This window comes from Delphinapterus leucas, chromosome 6, assembly GCF_059928025.1.
Source record: "Delphinapterus leucas isolate spDelLeu-1000000601 "Yukka" chromosome 6, BTC_Dleu_Yukka2, whole genome shotgun sequence".
Taxonomy (NCBI): Eukaryota; Metazoa; Chordata; class Mammalia; order Artiodactyla; family Monodontidae; genus Delphinapterus; species Delphinapterus leucas.
This window is the reverse complement of record NC_143134.1, coordinates 51644746-51656331: the sequence shown is the minus strand read 5'-3', so window position 1 is coordinate 51656331 and position 11586 is coordinate 51644746. Positions and strand designations below refer to the sequence as shown.

At 37.4% G+C, this 11586-nt stretch overlaps 1 long non-coding RNA gene across 2 annotated transcripts in view; it reads right to left on the bottom strand.

The window, feature by feature from the left end:
* Positions 1 to 1865: 1865 nt before the first annotated feature.
* Positions 1866 to 11586, bottom strand: part of LOC149748939 (uncharacterized) — an 801004-nt gene continuing 791283 nt past the window's right edge. For both annotated transcript variants that reach the window (XR_016393539.1, XR_016393540.1), the window contains exons 5-6: positions 6746 to 6839; positions 1866 to 4947 (exon numbers count right to left, since the gene is read on the bottom strand). This is a non-coding gene — a long non-coding RNA (uncharacterized LOC149748939). The remainder of the gene's footprint in view (positions 4948 to 6745; positions 6840 to 11586) is intronic.

Here is an 11586-nt window from a genome sequence, read left to right as displayed (position 1 = left end):
ATATATTGCCTAATAAGAGAATTTCAAAATGCATGAAGAAATGTTTGACAGAAATAAATGAAGAAATAGATAATCCAAGAGTCAGGCTAGGAAAATCTTTTCTTTCCACAATTAATAGAACTCTAGACAGAAAGACCAGTAATGATATAGAGGATCTAAACCACTCTGTTAGCCACCATGAATCAACAGCCATAGAACACTGTACTCAACAACTACACAAAATACACTTTTTGAAGCACACGTGGCATATTCATATGATAGACACTATATGGTAAGCCACAAATCTAAATAAAATTAAATACTGACACCACAGTATGTTTTCTAACTATGATACCATTAAATTTAAGTCCAATGACAACATGTTTACAAAACCCCAAGTATTTGTAAATTAGAGTATACAGTTCTTTTTTTAAAATTAATTTTTAATTTTAAATTTAAAAAAATTCTTTATTTTATATTGGAGTACCATTGACTAACAATGTTGTGTTAGTTTCAGATGTACAGCAAAGTGATCCAGTTATACATATACAAGTATCTATTCTTTTTCAAATTCTTTTCCCATTTAGGTTATTACAGAATATTGAGCAGAGTTCCCTGTGCTATACAGTAGGTCCTTGTTGGTTATCTATTTTAAATAGAGCAGTGTGTACATGTCAATCCCAAACTCCCAATCTATCCCTCATCCACCTCCCCACCCCGTAACCGTAAGTTCATCCTCTAAGTCTGTGAGTCTGTTTCTGTTTGGTAAATAAGTTCATTTGTATCTTCTTGGGTTTTTTTAGATTCTGCATATAAGCAATATCATATGATAGTTGTCTTTCTCTGTCTGACTTAATTCACTTAGTATGATAATCTTCAGGTCCATCCATGTTGCTGCAAAAGGCATTACTGCATTCTTTTTAATGGCTGGATAATATTCCATGGAATTTATGTACCACATCTTATTTACCCATTCATCTGTCAATGGATATGTATGTTGCTTCCATGTCTTGACTATTGTAAACAGTGCTGCAGTGAACACTGGGGTGCATGTATCCTTTCAAACCATGGTTTTCTCCAAACATATGCCCAGGAGTGGGATTGCTGGATCATATGATAGCTCTATTTTTAGTTTTTTAAGTAACCTCCATTCTGTTCTCCATAATGGCTACACCAATTTACATTCTCACCAATACTGTAGGAGGGGTCCCTTTTCTCCACACACTTTGCAGCATTTATTGTTTGTAGATTTTTTGATGATAGCCATTCTGACTGGTGTGAAGTGATATCTCATTGTAGTCTGATTTGCATTTCCCTAATAATTAGCACTACTGAGCATTTTTTCATGTGCCTCTTGGCCATATCTATGTCTTCTTTGGAGAAGTGTCTATTTAGATCTTCTGCCAATTTATTGACTGGGTTGTTTGTTTTCTTGATACTGAGCCACATGAGCTGTTTGTAAATCTTGGAGACTAATCCAGTGTTGGTCACATCGTTTGCAAATATTTTCTCCCATTCTATGGGCTGTCTTTTTGTTGTGTTTATGGTTTCCCTTGCTATGCAAAAGCTTTTGAGTTTAATTAGGTCCCATTTGTTTATTTTTGTTTTTATTTCCATTACTCCAGGAGATGGATTGAAAAAGCTGTTGCACGCGGACTCAGTAGTTGTGGCTCGTGGGCTCTAGGAGTGTTCTGGCTATGTTTTCCTTTAAGAGTTTTATAATATCTGGTCTTACATTTAGGTATTTAATTCATTTTGAGTTTATTTTTGGGTATGGTGTTAAAGAATGTTCTAATTTCATTTTTTTTTATGTGTAGCTGTCCAGTTTTCCCAGCACCATTTATTGAAGAGACTGTCTTTTCTCCATTGTATAGTCTTGCTTATTTGTTGCTTTACCCTTGTTGCTTTTAACATTTTTCCTTTATCTTTAATTTTTGTCAATTTGATTACCCTGTGTCTCAGCATGTTCCTCCCTGGGTTTATCCCTCCTGGGACTCTCTGCACTTCCTGGACTTGGGTGACTGTTTCCTTTTCCATGTTAGGGAAGTTTTCAGCTATTATCTCTTCCAGTATTTACTCAAGTCCTTTCTCTCTCTCTTCTCCTTCTGGGACCCCTATAATGTGAATGTTGGTGCATTTAATGTTGTCCCAGAGGTCTCTTATACTGTCAGAGGTCTCTTATACTGTCCTCACTTCTTTTCATTCTTTTCTTTGTTCTGTTCCACACAGTGATTTCCATCATTCTGTCTTCCAGCTCCCTTATCCATACGTCTGCCTCAGTTATTCTGCTGTTGACTCCTTCTAGTGTATTTTTCATTTCAGCTATTGTATTGTTGATCTGTTGGTTTAGTTCTTCTAGGTCTTTGTTAAACATTTCTTATATCTTCTTAATCTGTGCCTCCATGCTTTTTCTGAGATCTTGGATCTTCTTTGCTATCAGTCATTACTCTGAATTCTTTCTCAGGTAGATTGCCTATCTCCACTTCACTTAGTTGTTCTTCTGGGGTTTTATCTTATTTCTTCATCTGGGACACCTTCCTTTGCCATCTCATTTTTTCTGCATTTCTGTGATTGTGGTTTCCTTTCTGCAGGCTGCAGGGTTATAGTTCTTCTTGCTTCTGCTGTCTGGCCCCTAGTGGATGAGGCTGTCTAAGAGCCTTGTGCAGGCTTCCTAGTGGGAAGACTGGTACCTGCCCATTGGTGGGTGGAGCTGTGTCTTATCCCTCTGGTGGGCAGGGCCGGGTCAGGGGGTGTTTTTATCATCAGGCAGCTGTTTATTCAGGAAGACTTTAAGCAGCCTGTACGCTGATGGGTGGGGCTGTGTTCCCACCCTGTTGGTTGTTTGGCCTGAGGTGTCCCAGCACTGGAGCCTACAGTCTGTTGCGGGGGGCCAGGTCTTGGGGAGAAAATGGTGGCCTCCAGGAAGGCCTACGCCAATGAGTACTCTCCAGAACTACCACTGCCAGTGTCTTTGTACCCACCGTGAGCCACAACTGACCCCCGTCTCTGTAGGAGACCTCCAATATTAGCAGGTAGGTCTGGCTGAGTGTCTTATGAGGCCACTGCTACTTTCTGTGTCTCCTGGTGCACACGAGACCTTGTGTGCGCTCTCCAAGAGTGGAGTTTCTGTTTCCCCCAGTCCTGTGGAATTCCTGCAGTCACACCCCACTGGCCTTCAAACCCTGCTGGCCTTCAAATGCTCCAGGGGCTCCTCCTCCTGTTGCCAGAACCCCAGGCTGGGGAGTCTGACATGGGGCTTAGAACTTTCACTCCTGTGGGCGAACTTCTGTGGTATAATTAGTTTCTAGTTTGTGGGTTGCCCACCTGGCAGGTATTGCGCCCCTCCTGCTGTATCTATCTTTGTGGCTTCTTCTTTGTCTTTGAATGTAGGGTATCTTTATTAGTAGGTTCCAGCACTTTTTTGTTGATGGTTGCTCAGCAGTTAGTTGTGATTTTGGTATTTTCGTAAGAAGAGATGAGTTCACGTCCTCTACTTCACCATCTTGTCTCCTCTGTCCAAACTATACACTTCTAAATAAACCATGGGTCAAAGAAGAAATTTAAAAATATTTTTAAGTGGTTGAGAATAAAAATACAACATCAACAGTTACAGAATGCAGCTAAAGAAGTACTTAGCAAGAAATTTATAGCTTTAAGTCTTTATATGAGAAAAGAAAAAAGATCTAACTTTCCACTATAAAAGCTCCAAAAATAGAGCAAAGAAACGCAAAATGGTGAAAGAAAATAATAAAGAGCAGAAACCAACAAAATAGAAAACAAAAGTCATAGCCAGCATAATGCTATTACCATATACCCACAAAGACATTATAAAACAAAAGAAAATCACAAACCAAAATTCCTCAGGCATATCAGTGCAAAATTCCTTAACAACATATTAGCAATGAAGACATTAGGATCACATAATAAAGGGAGATTTGAATGCCAAGAATACATGTAGTTAAGGAATAGATGGTGATTTAAAGTAACTCCATTGTCCCCTTTTCTAATGGATCCTAGGCTGGTGGAGAGTATCTATGGTAGAAAGGTTGATGTGTTTCCACAAGCTATTAAGATAGTGATTGTGAAAAATGAAATATTGGATATATTCTTAATGGGAGGCATTTAATGTGGGAAATTGGAAACTAGAAATTGTGAGGTTCTAGAGGAAAACCTAGAGGAGAATCAGGGAAATTGTGATAGGGTTTGTTGTAAGGTCATAGTTAAGTCAAAAATCTGCTAGATTTCCTTCTAGTGGGTCCAGCCTTGCTTACCTGAAGTCAGATATTCAAGAAACTAAATTTGAAGCTTTCTTATGGACAGGATATTTAACCTAAGCACACAGACTAGCATGAAGTAAGCATTTAAATAGATACATAGTAAACAGAAGAACATCACTGATATTTGAATTTTTCCCACATTATGACTTTCAGGAACCTGAGCATATATGAAAGAAAGTAACATAAAGTGGATATTTCAAAGTACAGATCTTCATCAACTTAGGATGGGGTTTCAATGAACCCATCCTAAGTTAAAAATATCAGAAGTCAAAAACGCAGTTAATACACCTAGCCCAGCAAACATTGCAGCTTAGCTTCGCCTATCTTAAACATGCTCAGAACACTTACATTAGCCTACATGGGGTAAAATCACCTAACACACACAGCCTGTTTTATCCTAGTGTTAAATCACGGAATTTATTGAATACTGTACCGAAAGTTGAAAACAGAATGGTTGTGCTGGTACAGAATGGTTGTAAGTGTGTTAGTAGTTCACCCTCGTAATCTTGTGGCTGCTACTGCCCAGCATCACAGAGAGTATCATACCAGATATCATTAGTCTGGGAAAAGATCAAAATTCCAAATTTGAAGTACAGTTTCTGCTGAATGAGTATCACTTTTGCACTAAGGTAGAAAAAATCATAAGTCAAACCATCATCAGTCAGGGGTCGTCTGTACTGGTGAAATTTATCTGAAAAGAAGAAGAGAGTAAATTAATACCTATAGGGAGTTTGGAATTGTACATTGAGTCCACATTTCTTTAAAATTTCAGGTTTTGTTTTAAGAGAATTTTCTATCAGTATATAAAGAGTAATGTTTTGATTTTATTTACAAGTTAAATTATTTAACTCTCTCCCTGCCAAATCTTCACGTAAAGTGCAGTTTTAAGATTGTGTGCCATTTTTATCTGTGGTGTAGGATACCTCCTGCTACTCTACCATGTGCTTCTAGGAGTGTTTATACATTGTTTGAGAAACATCTGACAAAGTATCAATATTTTAGGAAAACAGAATAAAAGGAGAATATTAAAATTAGGGCTCTGCAATGGTATAACGAGCTGCTATGAGAATAAAGACCATGTGTTTTAGTACTTTTTCATCCACAGTGTAAGACACATGAGTTCTCAGTACCTACACCTAATTGGAAGATGACTAATTGGTTTCTGCTTTTTGTTTTTTTTACCAGTTCTTCTCTTAACCCTTGTCCCAGTAGCTCACTGACATTTTGTGTAAAGTTCACTTTAAGGTTAAACCTTCCCTTCAACACAGCATTTTAATTTAACTGTTTTCTAAACTCACTAAACAAAAATGTTTAAACAGCAGGTACATATTTGGAAATGAAGGTGCTATTTACAGCATGTACATATGACATGAAATATACCTACTTTAAGGAAGAGAACAGTGAAACAATGTTTTACTGTACTTTTTATTATAGTAAAATGTATAGTTCTTCGAGTAAATTATTGTGAGAATACAGATATTTCCATAAAACTCCACTGTAGTTTATTCATATTTACAATTATAATAAATCTTTTCCAACTCAGCTATAATAACCTGATTGAGGCAAAAACTGAATTGCAGAAGAATGGCATCTGCAGTGTTGCCCCAATTTTACTGCAATGTGTATAAGCAAAGTGTAATTATGCAGTAAAAATAAACTTAAAGAATTATGAGCCAGGTTTACAGATTAAGACATTAATTCTTTTAATATCTGAGCAGTCAGTGGTAGTGTTAGTTATCTATGGCAATTCCTTACCATGGATTTAGTAAAGCCTAAACGTTTAGATTTCATTAAAGCCTATCCAGTGGACAGGAATGCTGGACTAATTATTTAATACCCAACAGCAGGGCCTTTTTACGTTGTTAACAGGGTGTATTTGCAGTGCCCAGAAGGCTTGGGGTTATCACTCCAGAAAAGCTTGTTTCAACCTCCTGATTTCATTTGGTTCTCCTAAGGCCTTACTGGACCCCTGCGATTACCTTTTTCACAGCGTTTATCCCACTTTGTTGTCATTTCCTTGTTAGAAGCCTGACTCCTCCACCAGCCTGAGTTCAAGTCTGCTGTGTTCTTTTTGGTGTCACTACCACAGTGCCAGCACGTTAGGAAATGTGATCCATAAGGACAGAGCAAGCATTACATCCATGGAACAAGTATATATTTGTTCTCCTAGACACATCACCAGGGAGATTTTGGTGTTTGTGTGCAATGTTTTTAGACAGCTTTGGTCAGTTTACCTAGTCTAGGACCATATCTCCTTCTCCTAGTGCTGCTTTCTGTCCTCCAGCCCCATTTCCCACCCCAAGCCCCGCTGAAGGAATAAACCCCTGGTAGAAAGAAGTCAATAGGAGAGAGAGGGATTATTTGCCCAGATCTTTAAGACTGATTTTTTAATCCCTGTCTTAGCCAGAGTTCTCCAGAGAAACAGAACCAATTTCTCATCTCTATCTATCTATCTATTGAGAGAGGTTTATTATAAAAAATTGGCTCACGTGATTATGAAGACTGAGAAGTCCTGTGATCTGCCATCTGCAAGCTGGAGACCCAGGAGAGCTGATGGTATAATTCCTGTCCAAGTTTGAAGGCCTGAGAAGCAGGAGAGGTGATAGTGTCAATTTCAGTCCAAGGGCAAGAGAAGATAAAATGAGATGTCCCATCTCAAGCAGGCAGGCAGGAATGGGACACATCCTCCCTTATTCACTTTGCTGTCCACTTTACTGTGTTCACCACTTCAAATGCTGATCTCATCCAGAAATGGCCTCTCAGACACACCTATACATAATGTTTAATCTGGGCACTCTGTGACCCAGTATGTTGACATAGTAAATAAACCAACATAGTCTCACCTTGAGATCATACGTATTCCTGCCCCTGGGTTCAATGAAACATTTCCTCTTTTTAATGATTTGCCTGTTTGGCTTAATCAAAACTGGTTTTATTACAAGTAATGAAATATTTTAACTAACATACCATAACTTACGACTTTTAGTTTGAAGTGTCAGCAATGAATAAGCTGTATTTTTCAATCAAATGGTTTTTCCTCATTCATCTGTGTTGCTACTGGGTCATATAGTAAGTGGGTTTATCATGGGCACTATTATAGCACAGTTAAGTCTCAATCTGCAAAAACAGGAGGTTGGGTGGGAGTCTCTGTTTAGTATTTTCCTTAATCTTTTTGTTATTTAAATTAAAATCACCTGTTTAAATAGCCAAACTTAACTTCAAGCCATAAAACAGGAACTCCTCAGAGTAGGAGCTTTAAAAAAATTACCTTCCTGTAGAGACAAGTTGGTATCTTAGCACTGAGCTTGTTTCAACGATTACAGTGATGTCCCAAACCACATCTTGGGGAGCCCATTCTATTGCTGACCTCTGTGATTTGGGGGAGTACCCAGCAAAAAAAGCAAATGGTGATATCCGATGTTTCGGAAATAAACTTAGGCGTTCACACATAAATTCTACCCCTCACTAACTCCTAGGCTTTTTAGGATATTTCTTTATAAGTAGTTTACTGCTCATTCTGGTGTTTATGCTTTGTGATGACCTTTGCAGTGTGGCAAGAGGAAGGTTTTATGTCCATGCTCCCTTGTGATCATTTTGTCATAAACAGCCTGGCATAATCAAAGAAAACTTAATGAATTGACAGTAGAGAGAAGGAATATGGGATTTGTGTTTTTTCATGATTTCAGTTTATTCACGTAGACTCTCTTAAAGTTTTAGCCACCTTAGATGCATAGAGTACACACAACTCATGTTATAAGTGAGGAAACTGAGGCCCAGAGCTCAACCCAAGATTAAAACTTGGTTAAAATCTATCACTGAACAGGTTGTGGAGGTCCTGATTTCCTGTCTAGTAATCTTTCTGCCTTACTGTGCTTATTTTTGGTATACCAATTAGGCAAAAAAACAATTTATTTATGAATAGGGAAAAATACTTGTGGTAGTATCCTTCCTAAAACAACCTATAAGTGACCCTAGTCGTTTAAAACAGCAAGCAGAACCTGAGCCCTGACCCAAGACATCGAATTTCAGGCAACACTAGCACACTGCCCTCACTCTGACACTAACCACCCTGACTCCATTGGACATTTATGCACCTATTCAAAACAATAACAACAATAAGAATAAACCCTAAATACCCTTATCAGCACAAATAACCTGCCGTCAAGTGACATAAGATTCTTTTCTTTTCTAGCAGTTCTCATCAAATTAATTCCTATCTACTGTAAATTAAAAACATTCAAAGCAGCAGTCTGACTAAAAACATGAACTATTCCAAGGTATTTCCAAACCCAGTCTACTTCTTATAATATTTAGTGCGTATCTTGTTTTGGGACTATTTTTGCCTTGGAAAGAGATTTTTTGTCAAGATATTTTTGTCAAGGAAAGAGATTTCTATCTGAATAGACAAGACATGAAGAAAATGTAAATTGTCCATATATGAGGATGTTGTTGTTGTTGTTATTTGGAGTGACTTCACAGAGTAGACTAAAAGAGTTTGGGTATGGGTATGGCTGAAGCTTCCTAGGCTTTCTATTTGGGCCGCTATTCTCCCACTCTTTTCAATCCATAGCTATGTGGCTATGGAATACCATTATTTACAACGTATGCACATATAAGTCTTCTGGAGCTAGACCCATTTAGAAATGGGAAGGTTATGCACAGAGAGTCCAGGATCTAAGAGGCAGATGGTCCAGATCAAGTTCTAGCTTTGCCACCTTATCCATCCGATGAACCTGGGCAGTAAGACTTTAAAGCTTGACTAGGCACTATGTAAAATTCACAGTTGTGAAAATCAAATGAAATTGTCATGAAGGCACTTTATAAAAAGTAAAAATCACTAAACGAATGTCAAGTATAGGCCCCAGGAAACTTAACTGAGATCAACATGAGTAAATCTTTACTTACTTTCACAGCAAAAAAGATCATTAAGATACTTCTTTTAAGTTCTATTTAATAAGACAAAATGCCAAGAGGGAAAAAAAAAATTTGGAGAGTCTGCTTAATAACAGACCATGATTAATCACTTTAATAAATGGGTTGATGTTGGCTATGCTACTGATCATCAAACCAATTTCAGTAATTCCATCAATGCAATAAAGATATTTCATCCAAATTTTCTGAGCCAGTGGTTGGCTTAGGTTCAGATATGGAAATTTCTGCTTGTGTTTTTAAAATAAATTGTGTCTTGTGGCAGTAAAAGAAAAAAGATATCCTCAATTTTAATTATTACAGTGGTTTTCTAATGGTTCTCAGATGCAGAATTTTTGTCCGAAGGAAACCTTAGTAGGAAGTGTCCTATATGTAGCAGTACGTTTGTTTCAGTTGATGTTAGAAGGCTCCCCACAAACCCCACCCAAGCTCCAATCTGCCCTCTTTGCTCTAGAAACACCTGAGGAATAGCTACATGACGCTCTTAGGAGCACAGTTTGAAAACCATTCGTTTATTGAAAACAAAGCACTTTGAAGTAATTTGAAATAAAGTTTAATCATGATCCAGTCTCACAACAATGCCAAATGTTACCTTTGGCACAATGAGATCTTGGATATATCTGTTGATTGACTAGCTCTATGGGTTCCTATAAGCAAGCAATACAAATTATATTTTCTTTTCCCGAAGTTCTCATTGATTAGCACTAGCTTCTAAAAATTCTGACCTCAGTGATATTGGTTATTTTTTAGTGGTACTGGCTACTTCTCACAATACACTTAGGGGTTGACCAGATATCATGCTTATTAGTTTTCTGGTACAGCTTCCATTTACAATCAATCAGTTTTCATTCACTTTGATAATTTGCCTAATGAAAATGCTGTACATTTTATAAAGATATACTCTCCCCACTTTATACACACAAAAAACTCTTGGTTTGAAATATTCCCTGGATGGAATTATAGAACAAAAATTTATATTTGAGCGTATGTTTCAGAAACATTTTGACCCTATAGCTATTTAAAACTGGGAAATATTCCTAGCACTCTGATTTGATCCAACAAAATTAAAATCATGAGAGTAAAGGGTAAACTCCTATTTCCACAGACTTTCATGCTTACGAGAAACAAAAAAAAGAGAGTGAGAACTTTAAGTGAATTAAAACCACTGAGAATTATGAAGTTGCCCATAAAACTTTTCCTTATCAATTGCTTCTGGACAGAGCCTGATCTAGGCAGAATGTGAAAGGAACCCTCTTGCTTCAGATGGTAGGACATCCTTCTAAATCCAGGTTTTTCAGTAAGCCTTTGTGATCCTTATTCCCAGGAATTCAGCAAATCGAGAAAGAATAGAGAAAGTCATCAAGTGTTGTTATCATGCAAGTTTCCTTATTTTTCCATATCCATCTGAGCTTATTGGAACCTCTTAATTGATGAATGAGGACTTTATCAAGCCTGGCAGGAGTCGTTATGTTTCTGATTTTCCTTGAAACGTATCTGTCATGCAGCTCAAAATTGAATAGCCAGTTTGGGGCCTAACCAGAGACATGGCACTGACTTAAGACACTCTGAAGGGGATGAATGATTAATGCAGTTTATAGACAGGATAGTGCTGCTTCTGTCTCACATGCTTTTTGTATGTAATCTCCAGTGGTTCAAGTTCAGATGGATCTAATGAAAAAGGACTAGATGTTTTCCACCTTCCCTTCAGAGCATGCTGTACGATTTATCCACTGACAAAATGTGCTAATGAAATGTCACCTCGGACAGCTTGCTAAAGGATTGATGGGCTGAAAGTTTTGCACTTTAACTTTTGCAGGAAAAATGAATAAGTCCTCGAAACTCTGTATGATACAGAGATCCATTATGGTTTTCTAACTCAGGAAGTAGCTATGCCACTGATGGAATAGTGGATAGAGAAAAACACTGAAGGAACAAAGTTTATAAACAAGGAAATTGAGGATGTGTGGCTTTATTATACCTCCATTCTAAATTATTGTCAAGTTACATGATTTTATGAAGGCATTTCCTTCTATATACCTTACTTATACAATTGTTTTCAATCTATTAGTCTATCAATGAGAAATAGAACCATCAGCCTCTGTAGACAGTTATACTATTTCTTTATTTGTTCTTTGTCCCTTCATTATCAGAATCCCAACTATAAAACCTATCCTGAGAATGGTTTCAAACCTTTTAATTCTTTCCACTCATAAAAACTTCATAATCTGTGAGCAATGGCCACTGGAGACCATTAAAGAGAATTGAAAATGGCAGACAAAAAAAATCAGGATGTGGAAGAAAATAAAACTGTACATAATCAGAGAGACTGTTGATAGCAGTAAGAGAGCAAAATATACAAAGTGGACCAGCACTGAAATAATAAAATCAAAGACGCAAGTGA